The sequence below is a fragment of the Rhincodon typus genome, unplaced genomic scaffold, assembly GCF_021869965.1.
Source record: "Rhincodon typus isolate 14 unplaced genomic scaffold, sRhiTyp1.1 hic_rhity00003780, whole genome shotgun sequence".
Lineage (NCBI taxonomy): Eukaryota > Metazoa > Chordata > Chondrichthyes > Orectolobiformes > Rhincodontidae > Rhincodon > Rhincodon typus.
Window position 1 is genome coordinate 2,072 of NW_025969418.1, and position 13,189 is coordinate 15,260.

The 13,189-nt window shown below is 43.3% G+C and overlaps 1 long non-coding RNA gene across 2 annotated transcripts; it reads right to left on the minus strand.

The window, feature by feature from the left end:
* Positions 1 to 524: 524 nt before the first annotated feature.
* LOC125481836 lies at positions 525 to 10,743 on the minus strand. Of its 2 annotated transcripts, none has more exons than XR_007261473.1 (3): positions 10,633 to 10,743; positions 8,997 to 9,154; positions 525 to 610 (listed from the first exon to the last, which is right to left on the minus strand). It is a non-coding gene; the product is annotated as an uncharacterized LOC125481836 (long non-coding RNA). The 2 variants fall into 2 exon arrangements; XR_007261472.1 differs by lacking the exon at positions 525 to 610 and adding an exon at positions 5,155 to 5,258.
* Positions 10,744 to 13,189: the final 2,446 nt, after the last annotated feature.

Sequence of the window (13,189 nt, forward strand, 5' to 3'; positions counted from 1 at the left end):
CCTGAAAAAAACAGTCAGAAATGCTGTCATCACGATAAATTAGCAGAGTAGAACTTCCATTTCCTGACCAGGAATCGAACGTAGGCGACAAAGGTGAGAGTGCCAAATCCTAACCACTTGATCACCAGGGAAAGCAACAGACACATTCATATATTTTCTCAATGATACTGCCTTTGCGTTTTAATTTGCGATCATTTTCACTGTCGATTTATTTCTCAGTTTTTGAGTTTTTACAGGGTGGAAGAAAACCATTCCGCCCATTGTGTCAGTGCAGATCACCAAAACTCCATCTATTCCAGTCCCAGTTTCTAGCATTTAGCCCATAGCCTTGTGTGCTCTCATGGTTCAAGGGCAAATGTCAATCAGCTTGTCCCTGTAATCTCAAATGACACAATGAATTGAACTGAAGGTTCAGATGGTAAAACTGTGTAAATACTCCCTTAAGGAACTCATCCTCATTTTCACCTTCAGAGGGAGACACACAGACACATCCCCGAGAGTGACAGAGTCCTCATGATTATATCCACTCCATGTGCTTCATGTCCGTTCTGCATCCCCACACACAAGTTTCTGCAACAAAAGGCAGCTTCAGGTGGATCACAAGTGACTTCTGCAGAAAATGAGAACCATTAGCGTGAGCTGGGTTATGAAATGGACAGTGAGCTGAAATAGTCCGACAAGCTGCTCACATTCAACTGTCAATCTTGTGAACTCACTGACCCGATCACTGCAGCTTCTGGGAATCTAACAGGACAGGGCCCGGCAGACATCCCTCACTAACGAGAACTGACAGAAGGTGTTACAACAGGGAATGGCCAGACCCCTCTGATAATTAAACTAAAACACAAGCCCCGATCTGTTATGACAGAAGTAGGGGTTCCCGTCTAATAATTACCCCGTAAACACCCCCAGAAGCTCGCCTTTCCCTTCATAATCTATTAAAAGAGAATGTAATAGAAAGAAAATCCTTGATCTCCATTTTACAAGTGACAAGAAACAATTTATTTATTAAACCCAACAATGAACAAATTAACAAAATTACTAACAAACCGACAATTCCCCCTTAGACTGCTAACTACTCCTGAAATGGTCTAAATTCTACTATAATGCTGTTGAAATAAAAACAAGTCCCACTAAAATAAACTCAATTAATAAGAAGCACTAAATAAATTATAACTTAATCTCTCAAAGTTCGCACAGGCTGTCTTCTGGAATATTCTGTCATTTCCGCTTTCTTCACAAATGCCTTTATTCCATTAATTCTGCCATCAGGAATGTTTTATCTCTCAAATTTCTTCAGTAAGGACTTTGAGCTAAAATGCTGTGCTCCTTTCGATGAATTCGATGTGCTTTCTCTGAGAGCTGAATGGTGCTAACTCTGGCAGATGACAGTCGGCTCTCTCCCTCGCCTTCTCTACCCATTAGGACATCATCACATTCTTATCATGTGATTGGTTTCAGGTTGTAAACACCATCAGATTTCAATCCAATTGGCTTCCTGTATCTAGGGGCTTCGTTTACATTAATTGGCCAAATTCAAACAAGACGGATGTTTTGCCTGCCGCCTGGAAGGCTTTGATACATTTGTTTCACTTTTTCAGGCTCTCTGTACTGGCAACTTCAGCTGCTGCTCACAGACAGATTTTTGTTTAAATTTCGAAGTACAGACAAAGCACAAATCTCAAAGGAACCACACATTTTAGCTTCTTGCCTTCCACTCCACAATTACTCTATCCAAATTCATAACATAAGGAAAACTCTAAACACTTTCACGTCGCACCTCTTTGTGCTTCTGTCCCTGTCTCACCTCCAGCTCCCAGCTCAATGACCTGCTTGGTACGAATGTAGGTAGATCATGAAGCCAATCTTTACCTGGAAAGCAGGGCCATGGATTGTAAGACAAGGCATTGAGAAACAATGAGCTTGCGCACAGCTGGGTAAAGAAACACCAGTGTCGCATTTTCCAGATTCTCCCAGGTACTGATTCCAGGAATATGCACAATACCAGTTATCCCCAATCTCAATGGATAACGTGCCTCACAGACAGGAGTGTATTTTGCAAGCATTGTCCTGTCACTTCACAAACTGAGGTCTCCAGCACTGCAGAAAGACCCTTCATGTCTGCAGCAGTCGTACTGAAGACCCTGAGTATTCTAATCTCATTTCCCAGCATTTCGTGCACAGCCTCAAGTGTACATCTGAGCATGCCTCAACTCCAATGTTGTTCCATTCCAACAGTCAGTGAGTTGTATATTCTCACCATTGGCGATCTGGATGAAATGCTTTTTCCCCACCCTTCCTGTGATTCCTGTTGCAAACAAGGAGGCTTTAAACTCCCTTCTGATTTGCCCTCAGTGCTCAACCACAGTCGGCAGGTTTCGAAACTGCCCAGGGACACCCCAATGGGTTTCAAACTCCATCTCCTCAACCACTCGGCAATGACTGCAGCAGCGCACTACCCACTCACCTTTCCAGGTCTCTCTCCCTGTGGAGCTGAGGAAGAGTGACTCATTACTGGGTTTGTTTGAATCCAATCACTTCACAGATTTCAAAAGGGTTAAATTCAGTACATGGTGGGTCTGCTTGTTTCATTGCAATAGGTGGAATACACATTCATTTAAAAATAAAAACATAAATTGCCAGAAAAACTCAGCAGATCTGGCAGCATCTGTGGGCAGAGAATCAGGGTGTTTCAGAACTGTTTTCTCCCACAGGTACTACCAAACCTGTTGAGTTTCTCCAACAGTTTCTGTTTTTGTTTAATTTTCCCAACATCCGCAGCTCTTTACGTTAGCTATTAGAACAACATCAAAACGCCTTTGCGGTTACTCACTGGATAAGATTTCCGTTTGGGGAGCATTTTCCTAACCGCATTAAAAACCCGGACCTATATCACAAAAATGGAACTAGTAGAGTGAGAACAGTGCTTGCTCCTGCCTTTGTGACCTTGAACCACCAACCTTGCACGTACGAGCTGAAAGCGCTGACCAATTGCACCACGGAAGCTAGCGAGCAGTTGACTTGCACGCTCCTTTAAAACAGGCTCTTATTTAATTGTTCTGAACAAAACAGCAAGGAAGGAACCTCTTCAGGTCGCTATACGAAGGCTACAGCCTCTCCCACTGAAAGCATGGGCTGTTCTTAGCCCCTGCCCAGTGCTCCCTTTCTTCCATTGAGGTCAGAGTCTTCCATAGGTCCTGATTGGATGACAGGTTCCCATCGCTGATGAACACGAGTGAATTCGTTGGTGATTTAATAGTAAGATGGCAGCTTTTATGGTCACTATTCCCCTGTGCCAGCCCCATAAATTACCAGATCATTCACCTTGATTTCACAAGCTACCTTTCTTTTTGTGTGTTATCTTATGCTCCTTTTCTTTTGTTTCTGGTCAATTCCACATTGTTTTGGAATTTGAGGATGTGCAGTCGAGAAACAGCATCTGACAGAATTGCTTCATTGTAATGTAAGTTGAATATCATCAGATTTTGAACATGGAAGGTAGATGCGCCATTCACAGTGAAGAGAAACTGTGCACAGATTCCGTGTGCGGACGAGGCTTCAGGCGATCAACTGACTTTGTGAAACTGAAGCAATGCCACACTGACAGGAAACTGTGGATCTATGGAGACAGTGGGAGGAGTTTCAATTACCCATCCAAGCTGCAAACATAGTGGTGTCATCACACCAGCAAGAAACTGTTCACCTGCTTCGTGTGTGAGAAGGCATTCAAAGCAGTTTCACACTGGAAAGGGGCTGTTTCCCTGCTGTGAGTGTGGCAAGTAATTCATTCAGTCATCCCACCTGCTGACACAACAGCAAGTCCATACCGGGGAGAGACCATTCACCTACTCCAGGTGTGGGAAGGATTTCTCCCGGTCATCCAGCCTATTGAAACACCAACAGATTCACACTGAAGAGAGACCCTTTAAATATGCAGATTGTGGGAAGTGCTATAAAAGCTCAGGTGGACTGATGTACCATCAACATGTTCACACTGAAGGTCGACAGTTCAGGTGCGCTCACTGTCGGGCTGGGTTCAGGACATCATCAACCCTCACTGTACACCAGCAAATACACACTGGGGAGAGGTCATTCACCTGCTCTGTGTGTGGGAAAAATTCAGTCGTCTCGCTTAATGAAACACCAGCAGGTTCACAAGTAACTTCAGTGATTGGATTTTTTTTTTGTTTGTTCATGGGATCATGGCAACTCAGCAAGCATTTATCATCCCTTCTAACTGCCCAAAGGATGATTAAGAATTAAGTTTGTTGTTATATGAAAGGGAGATCAGGAAGGCAAAGAGGGGATGTGAGATAACCTCATCTGCGAAGACTAAGGATAATCCAAAGAGGTTCTACTAGTACACGTACAGCAAGAGAGCAACTGGAGACAGAGTTGTGCACATTAAAGATCAAGGAGGTCACGCTTGTGTTGAAACTCAACAGATGGGAGAGATATTAAATGAATATTTTGTGTCAGTTTTTATTGTGGAGAAAGCGAGGCCAAATGTTCACTCTCCATGTATCAGGCTGGACAGTTCCTGTTGCCAAAGTATTTGACCAAGAGCCAAAGAACTGGAGATTAGGTGATATTTCTCGTGGCCGGAGTGACGTTCTACTCTGTGTGGCTTGCTGCTACACTTCGAGTCAATGCGTTACCGAGGCTGGAGGGTTTGAGTTATGAGGACAGACTGGATAGGCTGGAATGTAGGAGGTTGAGGGGTGACTTTGCAGAGTTTAGTAAAATCATGAGGGGTGTAGCTAAGCTGAATAGCAAAGGTCTTTTCCTTTGGATAGGGGAATTCTTATGTTTTAAGGTGAGAGGAGAAAGATATAACAGGGAACGATGGGGAAACCTTTTCAATCAGAGGATAGTTTGTATGTTGAATGTGGACACTGAAAAGGTTATCTAAGATTACAAAGAGATCTTGATCAATGGGGACAATGGGCTGAGGAGTGGCAGATGGAGTTTAATTTGGATATATGCAAGGTATTGCATTTTGGTAAAACAAACAAGGGCAGGACTTATACAAATAAAAGTAGGACCTTGGGTAGTGCTGTAGAACAGAGAGAACTAGGGGTTCAGTGACATAATTCTTTGAAGTTTGTCACACGCCTAGACAGGGTGGTTAAGAAGGTGTGTAGTTTGCTTAACTTAATTGCTCAGACCTTTGTTTACAGGAGTTGGGACATCATGTTGAGGTCATACAGGACATCGTTGAGGCCTCTTCTGAAATACTGTGTCCAGTTCTGGTTGCCCTGTAACAGTTAGGATATCATTAACCTGGACAGGGCTCAGAAGAGATTTACCAGGAAGTTGCTAGGAATGCTTGGATTGAGTTATCGGGGAGGCTGGATAGGCTGGGACTTCTTTCACAGGAGGGGAGGAGGTTGAGGTTGACCTTGACCTGAAAGAGGTTGATGAAATCCTGAGGAGTACAGATAAGGTGAATGGCAGGTGTCTTTCCCCGAGGGTGGGGATTTCAAGATTAGGGGGCGTATTTTTAATCAAATTGAATTAGCTTTATTGTCACATGTACTCACATGAGTATAGTGAAAAGTTTACAAGTCAGCATTTATGGCACCATCTTAGATACAAAGGTACCTAGGTATAACACTACGCAGGGCCCTACCACTAATTGAATAAGTCCTGCCCTAAGGTGAATGGCAGGTTGTTTTTCATTAGGTTGGGGGAGTTCAAGACTCAGGGGCATATTATTAAGGTGAGAGGAGAAAGATTTAAAAAGGGCATGAGGGGCAATTTTTGTTTCACAGAGTGGTTTGTGTGTGGAATGAACTACCAGAGGAAGTGCTGAATGTGGGTACAGTTACAATGTTTAGAATACATCTGGAAAAGTACTTAAGTAAGAAATATTTAGAGAGATATGAGCCACATGCAGGCAAGTGAACCTACTTTAGTTTTGGAAAGGGGTCGGCATGGACTGGTTGCACCAAGGTGTCTGTTTCTGTGCTGTCTGGCTCTATGACTCTATGTGATTGAAACTTATAGAATACTGAGAGGCCTGGATAGATGGACATGAAGAAGATGTCAACATATTGGAGAGACTAGAACCCAAGTGCACAGCCTCTCAGTGAAGGGATGACCCTTTAGAACTGAGATGAGGAGGAATTTCTTCAGCAAGAGGGTGGTGAAGCTGTGGAACTCATTGTCATAGAGGGCCAATTCATTGAGTGCAATGATGACAGAGATACATAGATTCTCGATTGTGGGGATCAACGGTTGCCGGAGAAGGCAGAAGGCAGGAGAATGGTGTTGAGAAACACATTAGTCATGATCAAATGGTGGAGCAGAATCGATGGGGCAAAGAACCTAATTCTGCTCCTGTATCTTGTGGTGTCAGGGTTATTGTGGGTGACTTCAATCTGAACATAGATCACGCAAATCAAATCAGTAACACCATAGAGGAGAAATTCCTGGAGTGTGTATGAGATGGTTTTCTGGATTGATACAGTGAGGAACCAAACGGAGGACAGGCCATCCTAGATTGCATATTCTGTAATGGCCGGGGGGGTGGGGGTGGTGTGGGTTAGCTCAGTTGGGTGGATGGCTGATTTGTGATGCAGACTGATGCCAACAGCATGCGCTCAATTCCTGTACAAGCTGAGGTCACCATGAAGGTCCCACATTCTTAATCCTGCCCCTTGCCAGAGGCATGGTGACCCTCAGGTTAAAGCATCATTACTCATCTCTCTCTCTGAAGTGAGAGAGCAGTCCTATGATCTTCTGGGACTATGGCAAATTTAATTTCAGCATTTAAATTGAGTAATGAGAAAGGAATAATTTGCAATCTAGCTGCGAGAGGCCCCTAGTGGAAGAATGAAGAACTCAGTGACAGAACTCTTCATTCAGATGGAGAGTGACACTTTTGAGTCTGAGAATGAGGGCCAAATTCTAAACAGAGAGGAAATTACAATGGTATGACGAGCACGTAGGCTGCAATAACTCAGGGAACGTAAACTTAAAGGGATGACAAACATTTACAGAGCACTTGGAAGACCTGCAACTGCTGTTAATTCCTATCTGGCACAAAATAAACCAGGAAAGGTAGCCCTGCCACATAAGACGGGAAAAATAGAGTACGAGAGTAAGCTTGTGGGGAACGTATAAACTAATTGGAAAAGCTCCTAAAGATAAAAGGAAGAGCAAAAAGATCAATGAAAACAAATTGCTTACAACCAGAAACAGGGGAGAAATTATAATGTGAAAGAAAGAGATGGCAGAACAATTAACCACATATTTTGGTTCTGTCATCAGAACGAATGACAGAATAATATCCTTAAAATGCTGGGGAATGCAGGAGAGGGAGAAACTGAAGGAAAACAGTATTAGTAGGGAAATGGTGTTGAGGAAATTGATGGGATTAAAAGCCAACATATCCCAGCACCTGGTAATCGACAGCCCAGAGTACTTAAAGTGGCCGGCGAGATAGTGGACACATTCTGAAACTAGGGGCCTGAATCTGAACAGAGGAGATTGATCGTCATTTTTTTAAGATTCTATGGACTCTGGAACAATTCCTACGGATTGGAGGGTAGCTAATGTAAGTCCACTCTTTGAAAAAAGGAGGTGGAGAGAAAACATCGATTTACAGACTGGGTAGCCGAAAACTGGAAAACAGTGACAAGATTGGACAGAGTCAATCAGCCTGGATTTATGAAAGGGAAATACAGATGGACAAATCTGCTGGAATGTTTCAAGAATGCAAAGTTTAGAGTTGATAGGGAGGCAGTGGATGTAGTTTACTTGGGCTTTGAGAAAGCATTCAAAATATCCAACAGAAGAGATTAGCATGTAAAGTTGAAGTATATGGGATTGGGGGTAGTATATTGACAGAGAGGAAACAAAGTACAAGAACAGTCAGGTCATTTTTTGAGTGGCAGCCAGTGACCAGTGTGGTACCGCAGGCATCAGTGCTTGGACCCCAGTTATACCCAATATCTGTTAATGATTTAGATGAGGAAATTTAAATGTCATATCTCCAAGCTTGTAGATGACAGGAATCTGGGTGGGACAGTGAACTGTGAGGAGGATGCGCATATGCTACAGTGTGATTTGGAATTAAGTGGGTGGGCAAGAATACAAAGTGGATATAGGATGTTGTGGACAAAATGGGAGGCTATGCAGTCTGATCACAACAACAGAAAGACAGATTATTATCTGAATGGAAATAGGTTAGGAAAGGGAGAAGATGCAATGAGACCGGTTTGTCCTTGTACCCAAGTTGCTGAAAGTAAGCGTGCAGGTGCAGCAGGAGGTGAAGAAGGCAAATGCTATGTTGGCCTTCATTGTGAGAAAATTTGAGTACAGGAGCAGGGATGTCTTGCAGAAATTGTACAGGGTCTTGGTGAGACCACAACGAGAGCATTGTGGGAAGTTTTGGAATACTTATCTGATGAAGGATGTTCTGGCTATGGAGGCTGCACGACAAAGGTTTACCAGACTGATTCCTGGGATGGCTGGACTGACATATAAGGGCAGAATGCATTGGTTAGAATGAAATTCACTGGAGTTTAGAATAATGAAGGAAGATCTCACAGAAACCAAAAAAAGTCGAACAGGACTGACAAGGTAAATGCAGGAAGAGTGTTCTCAATGACTGGGCAGTCTAGAACCAGAGGTTAACAGATTAAGGATATGGGCTAGGCCACTTAGCACTGGGATGTGGAAAAGTTTCTTTATTCAGAGACTGATGAGTCTGTGGAATTTGCTGCCACAGAAAGCAGTTAAGGCCAAAACATTGAATGTTTCCCAAGGAAAAGATAGATATCGTTCTGAGGGTTAAAGGGATCACAGAGCATGGGTCCAAAGTAGGAACAGGTCACGGAGTAGAATGATCAGCCATGATCATACTGAATAGCACAGCAGGATCAAACATCACAATGGCCTACTCCTGATCCTCTTCCCTGTGTTTCTATTCTGTTAAACATGGGATATAAAAACAAAACGACTGTAACTCCCACAGATATCAGCATTACCTTGTCACCACTGGATGAAAATCCTGTAACTCCTTATGGAACAGCAATCTGGGAGCAACTTCACCGCACAGACTGCAGCAGTTCAAGAAGGTCAAGGAGGTGCAGTGATTTTGGAAGGTTCAGGACTGATTGCTCTGTCTCTCATTTTCTATCCGGTTCTAAAATAGTTGAATGTTCCAAGAAAAGCAACATAGGAAATAAGAAAATACTTATGGAAGTTTGCTGAAACTGTCTACATTCACTGTTGAGTTAGAAATTAATAAGGTTCTACATGGCCGTGAACAACTCATTATCCAAGGATTGCACAAAAGCTTGGCATCCATTGTTTGAAACTGGTTAACTGAACTGACACTTTACATGAATTTTATTTTCATTTCAAAATACCCTTATCTGAGAGAGTGGAGGTTATGAATAAAGACTGTGTTTGTATCACAGATATTGATTAGATTGCTCAGTTGTTTACTTTTGTTTTGCTCAAGTAATTGTCATTTCTTTTCTCTAAACTTGGTGTCCAAGATCTGTTAATCATAAAGTCTGGTTTGGGCAATTTAGATGGCCATTAAATTTTTAAATTTACATTTGGAAATGCAATCAGAATTTGGTTTCATTGTCACCTGTAATCAATTACAGGCATACAAGAATGCAGTGAAAAGTTTACAATGTCTCCGTTTTGTACCTAGGTACAAAATCACAAGAAAATAATTTCACTGTGTTGTGAATCCAGTGATAGTGATGCTGATCTGTTTTTGATTGCTATTCTTGTGCTATAACAATTATTTGATGCTCAGTCTTAGTATAGAAGCAAAAATGATCTCCAGTGCAGGACAAATAATTTCTGATCGTGAGAAGATAAAGCTGGGAAATCAGCAACATCTAACCAGTGATGGGCAGCAACGGAAATCTCATTCAGTCACAATCAGCAGAAATAACAACAAAATAAAAAACAACGATATGGATATTCTGTCGACTGGGTCAGAACTTATCTGATTATGCCAGCCAGGAGAGACAAAAGATACTGTGGAAAAATCAGGACAACGACAGGGATACACTTCCCCACCTGAACAGGCCGCCAAATGTGCTGTCACACCAGGGATATACCATTCCCCTGCTCCATGTGCAGGAAGGATTCAGTCAGACATCCAGCTGCTAAGACACCTGGAAGTTTACAGGGGGTTACAGGACTTGGATTCTGGTGGGATTGCTGCTATTTATCACATCCAGCTTCATCTCACCTTCATATTGCAGTTTTACTGTTGTAATCCCTCCCACCGGGAATAATGAAACAAAACTGCAGAGCCCCAGAAGGTGACACTGGAGTAGATCAGGGATGGAGGGGAGAAGAGTGGGGGATGGGAAAAGGGAGCTCCGGAACTGAGGTGCGAACCATCATACGGCATCACGCACAAGTCTTTACGTCACTACGCCAACAGCGCCTGCGCACACCCACCGCCCGCTGAAACAAGTGGCTACTGATGACTGGGGCCTGTTTCTGGGAAGAAGCCTGAGGTTCTCTGCGGCTTAAATCGCGGCAGCGGAAAACCCATATTTGGAGCTTGAGACCTAAAGTGAGCAACAATGAAACTTTCTGGTCAGAATATCACGCCGAACGCTGGTTTGGTCTTTAACTTTTACTCACCGCCTAACAATGTGATAGACGAATATTTTTTTCCGAACATCCTTCACGGCACGCGCATGCGCGTGATCCGAAACGCTGCATGCCCGCTGGATGACGTCCCTTGACCAATTGAAAGCAAGGGGCGGGACTGGAGGTTTGACGCGGAGCTGCCGGGTCAATCTGGGAGAACGAGGGGCGGGGCGCGTGTTCCGACCAATCGGGAAATGTGGAGGGCAGAGTCTCCAACCTATAACGGCGTGAGTGAGGGGCGGGTTTGTCTTACATCCAGTCACTGAAATGGAAGGCGGTTTGGAGCTGTGAACAGGGCGTCAGGTTTTAAAGTCAAGAATAAGAGCTTGCACTGACATTGGAAAAAAGTTTAATCTATTTTCTGAAAGGTGAAGACTGCAGGTAAAAATCTGGCAGGCCCAATTTATATAGCATAACAGTTGCAGCTTTAGCCACTTCGAGTCATCGTGTCATACACATGGAAAGAGACCTTTTGGCCCAACCAGTCCATGCCGACTGCAATCCCAAACTAAACTATTCCCTCTGCCTGAGCTTGGCCCATATCTCTCCAAATATTTATTATTCGTGCACTTATCTAAATGTCTTTTAAACGTTGTAACTGTACCGGCATCCATCAATCCCTCTGGAAGTTCCACACACCAACGAATCAGCGTAAAAAGAAAAATGTCTTTTTAAAGTTTTCCTCCTTCCACCTTTAAAATTTGCTTCCTTGATGTGAAATCCCCCACACTCGGAAAAAGACACCTGCTATTCACCTTATCTATAACCCTCATGATTTTATAAACCTCTGTAATGTCACTCCACAAGATCCTTCGCTCCTGCTCAAAATGTTCCAGCCTATCCAGTCTCTCCATATAACTCAAACCCTCCAAAGCCAGTAACATCCTGGTAAGTCTCTTCTGAACCATCTCCAGCTGAATAATATCATTCCCATAGCACAGTGCACCGAACTGTACACTACTCCAGAAGAGGCCGCACCAACATCATGTGCAACCTTTTTTTACAGCATGTTCAATGGAAAGCTTTCTACAGAGAAATGTAGATTCTGTAATTCCCCTGCTCCCTCCACTGAGCCCTGCAAGCTTATTTCCCTGAAATGATTATCTCATTTCCTCTGTAGGTCATTGATTATCTTCGATTCCACCCATAAGCAGAAAGTACTACCCATTCTAGGGGACAAAAAGAGAGACAGTGTACGAAACAGATAAACAGCCCTTCGCGGAATTTATCCCAGCACTGTGTCAGCGATATGGGAAAGGTTGTCGAGCTAAAACATCATCTCCGTTTCTCTCTCCCCAGAAGATCCTTCTCCTGCTGACAAATTATGCTTTTCAGTGAATAATTGAGGTGTTTCCCGCCGGTACTGATTATTATCCAAACAATGAGACTGGTCTCTTCCAACATATTCTGTTTTGCTCAACAACATTTTTCCCACAGCCTGATGCCCCAGTAATCCCTGCTCCATGTCAATAAAAGCTGCTCCGGGTGAGGTTGGAGCTCACAGCCTCGGCATTTCACGCGCCTCTATACCGTCATAGAAGGACCGTGCGCTCACCGATTGCGTCACTTATTCCTTGTGACACGTGCTACAGAAATGTGGCAAAATATCAAACATTTTTACGTGAAAATATTCTCCCAGTTGATGACTTTCTCCCTTCAGACCCTCGCTCTCACATATCTGCGTTTGATGCATCAGAATTTAAGCTCACCTCTTGGAGAATTCTCTCTCTCCCACAATCACTAACTCTCCTTTCCATCCATCCTTCCACTTCATTAAGGCACTGCACAATCAGACACCCATTTTCACATTGACATCGTTCAGTCTGCCCTGTTTTGGTCAATGATGCTGGGTACACGTGCCCCAGTTTCACCACTGGGACCTTCAAGCCAGTCGATCCATTTAGATCCCGCGGTTGTGAAATCAAATGGCATGTAGCAGCTTTTACTGACGTGGACCAGTGAACATTGGAGCATCAGACCCGGGAAAAAGGGCACAGGGTAATACTTGGTCAAAAGAGACTTCGTTGGAAAAGACCATTTTCTGTGGATTTCTGCATCATTTATTTCATTTGTTCATTGGCTACAGCTAGAATGTTGTGTGCAGTCTTGTAATTCCCATGATAGCAGGGATTTGATAGCACTGGATACGATGCAGAAGAGATCTACCGGGATATGGTCTGGGCTGAAGAGTTTCCGTTATGAAGAGAGATTGGACAGACTGGGGTTGTTTTATTTAGAGCAGAGGAGATTTAAGACCAGATTGAGATGTGCAAAATAAGGAGAGCTTTTGATAGGGTAGACTAAAAGAAATGTATCCTCTTGATGGAGGGATCGATCACAAGGGGGGAATAGATTTAAAGTAAGATGTAGGAAGGTTTGAGGAGATGGGTGTAAAAACCTTTTCAACCAGTGCGTGTTTTTAATCTGCAAGCCACTGCCAGTAAGTGTCCTAGAGACAGATATCCTAATAAATTTAAGAAGTATTTAGATATGAATTTGTGATGCTAAGGCATACAAAGCTATAGGCCAAGCAACGGAAAATAGAATT